The 3456-nt window shown below is 42.7% G+C and overlaps 1 long non-coding RNA gene across 1 annotated transcript; it reads left to right on the top strand.

Annotated features, from left to right (window-relative positions):
* The first annotated feature begins 560 nt into the window (after positions 1-560).
* Positions 561-2916, top strand: LOC141083827 (uncharacterized). The gene is made up of 3 exons (XR_012230832.1): positions 561-694; positions 844-959; positions 2726-2916. It is a non-coding gene; the product is annotated as an uncharacterized lncRNA (long non-coding RNA).
* Positions 2917-3456: the final 540 nt, after the last annotated feature.

Raw genomic sequence — 3456 nt, 5'->3', positions numbered from 1 at the left:
CTGCAGAGTTGATAGCAGCACATAAATTAGGCATCAGGTTGTGGTGGAACATTCGGTCCTTGGAGGAATATATTAAATCCAACATTGTGCCAAGAGGCCTTAGGGTTTCTATATATCCGGCATGGGAACCCTCTTTGGACTTTCGTGCCACATGGGAGAAGGGACTTTTACGATGCTCAGGTATTATTATGAATATGTTGTTGGAACATGATAGGGAGCTATTGGTCTCGGTTAAAAAACAGATTAAAGAATTAGATACTAAACTGAGTGCTTTTGATGAAGTGACCCAAGTATTGCCTTTTAAAACCAGGCTCAAAGAGACTTTGGACAGATATGATAGGGATATTACCCATAAGAAAAAATCCAAATTTCACAGAGATCGTAGAGATTTTGAGGAGAAGCAGGTATTCCAATGGAAACACAAAGGGAATATTAGACGTAAGGCCCCTATGGATAGGGCCCCAGAGAGAACTGTGGAGTTGGCCCGTAAACCTGATTATACATCGGGTAGTGATTTTTTATCTTCAGCCGAGAGCGAGGCCGAAATCGGACAAGAAGGGGCCGTCGCAGGCGGGAGGATGTTCACAAGAAACACCCGCTTCAGGGGACGCAGGCCCCCACAGTACAATCAGTACAGGAATTTTCGCAAGTAGATGAGGAGGTTGTCGTGGAGGATGGGACTACGGAGATACAGGTACAGGAGAATGTGCTTCAAATCATTAACCTATCTCAATATAACCTTTCACCTTTGGAAATTTCTGTGTTACAGAGGGGTTTGACTTTTTCGCCTGTTATAGGTATGGATAAGTTCACTTTGGATAAGGACCTTTATATTTTTTGCAGACAATTAATTCTTCAGGTTTTACATAACAAGCCACGGATGGTGGATGGTTTGGATCAAACGGATCGTCAGGTGTTACAGGATCTATTGGATCTTTTACAGGAGGACACGACACATGGTAAAAACCGATTTCCTTATAAAAATAAATCAATGGTAGCCCCGTCTTTTTCCTTGGTTCCAGCTGTGAGGGTTTTTTTTGAGTTGGTCAAAAAAGATTTTTTGGCCATTCCTGCTAGATCACGTCACGTGGATAATCTACATGCGGGGGAAAGACTGGCTGTGGATAATTTAAAATCTAACAAATTGTTTTTGATTAAGGAGGCTGATAAAGGTGGAAATGTGGTGTTGTGGCCGCATGAATTATATCAGGAAGAGGCGCACCGCCAATTGGATAATGTTCGATTCTACAAAAGATTACCGTCAGATCCTACTGGACCCTTCTCTATTAAATTCAAGAGACTACTAGATAGGGCTTTTGAGTTGGGTATTATTAACAAGAAGGAGATGGAATTTTTGTGGGTTGAACATCCAATCACTCCTACCTTTTACATGTTGCCGAAGGTCCATAAGGATCTTGTTAGGCCTCCGGGCCGACCTATAGTTGCCAGTATAGGCAGCTTATGCGAAAAGGCCTCTATCTATGTGGACTATTTCCTTCAACCGATGGTGAATACGTTACCATCCTATATACAGGATACCTCTCATTTTATTAGGAAACATCGTGATGTTACTCTACCCCCTGGGGCCTTGTTGGTCACTTGCGATGTAGAATCGCTTTACTCTAATATTGACCATTCTGATGGCATCACTGCAGTACTGTATTTTTTTGATCAGATAGTTCATTCGGATAGAATGCACGATTCATTCATTGTGGATCTGTTAGGTTTTGTGATGAAGCATAATTTCTTCCTTTTTGACAGGTCTTATTTTCTCCAGACCTCCGGTGTGGCTATGGGGGCCAGATGTGCCCCGGTTTTGGCTAATTTGTTTCTCGGATGGTGGGAGGCCACTCGGGTATATGTGACACAAATGTTCAGAGATAAAGTGCGACTTTGGTCGCGCTTTATCGACGATATTTTTTTCATTTGGACTGGTACGGTAGAGGAATGTGATATCTATATGGGATTATTGAATTCCAATCCATACAACATTGTGCTCACTTATACTGTGTCCTCTGTTTCAGTTAACTTCTTGGATCTTACGGTCTCTAATATCAATGGGGGCATCTCTACAAGACTATTTAGAAAACCCACTGCTACAAATAACCTTTTGGACTATACAAGTTTTCATCCAGCCCATACGAGAAATGGGGTGCCCATAGGGCAATTTTTGAGAGTACGAAGAAATTGCACATCGGAGGTAGTGTTTCGTGAGGAGGCTGCACAATTAACGAAGTGCTTCAGGAAGAGAAACTATCCTCGGGGTAGCATTTCACGAGCTTATCAGCGAGCGAATGGTACTACGCAGGACTCTCTCCTGGTTACTTGTGACAAGATTCGGAGTGTGATGCCCCGGTTCATTACGCAATATAATAGTCAGTGGTCACAGGTGAGAGAAGTGATTGGGAGACATTGGGGTATTCTTACAACGGACTTGCAGACGTCTGCTCTGGTGCCGGAAGGGCCCTGTATAACAGCAAGGAGGGCTCCAAACTTTAAGGATATTTTAACAAAAAGTCACTATATGAGACCAGTAATTGGGTTGGAAAGGGGAATAATGCTTAGGGGCTCATTTGCATGTGGCAATTGTACCATATGCCCCCATATGCATTCCATCAGGGATTATTTTGTGAACCCAAAAGACGGCACTAGACATAGGTTAAGGTCATATATGAACTGCAAAACTACTTGTGTGGTTTATGCATTAATCTGTCCATGTCATCAGGTTTACGTTGGTCAAACTTCTCAGGAATTACGCCGGAGGATCCAGAAGCATTTTTCAACAAACAACCTGGCACGTATTGATCAAACCAAGGGCAAGGTGTTGACATCTGTGGCAGCCCATTTCTTGAACCACCATGCTGGTAAGATTGCTGGTACTATGGTGGTCGCATTGGAGAAAATATCATTATCCAATAGGGGGGGGTTCACCCAGAAAGCTGTTATTACAAACAGAGTCCAGATGGATTTTTAATTTGGACTCACTGAGCCCAAGGGGTCTAAATGAGGAGCTCTTATTTACTGGATTTCTGGGATGAATATTTATGATGTTCTCTTCTCTCCCCTCATGCAGTTATCCTATTGGACATCACTTCTCATGGGGAAGATGGTTACCCCTTACCTCATTGGAATCTCAGTCTGGATATATTGTGTTAGGTCTTCGTTCTCTTATATGTAACTAAAATCTGAATAAAGTTGTACCTGTACTCAGCGTCGGACTGGAACACCTTGGGCCCACCAGAGAAAATCATTCTTGGGGCCCACTATGTAGCTGCATAGAGTTAAATACCAGACCACCAATTATGTGGTAAAACACGCTAATATCCGGGTATAATATAAGGTTGTACATGTCTTAATTATGTAGCAGGAGTTGGGGTAGCCCCCTCATAGAATATAAAGCAGCCCCCTCACATAGTATAATGCAGCCATCTCATAGAATATAATGCAGCCATCTCA

Source organism: Dendrobates tinctorius, unplaced genomic scaffold, assembly GCF_039654945.1.
Source record: "Dendrobates tinctorius isolate UK_male_01 unplaced genomic scaffold, ASM3965494v1 ptg000021l, whole genome shotgun sequence".
Taxonomy (NCBI): domain Eukaryota; kingdom Metazoa; phylum Chordata; class Amphibia; order Anura; family Dendrobatidae; genus Dendrobates; species Dendrobates tinctorius.
Note: the sequence above shows the minus strand (reverse complement) of the source record. Positions and strands in the feature narration are given on the sequence as shown.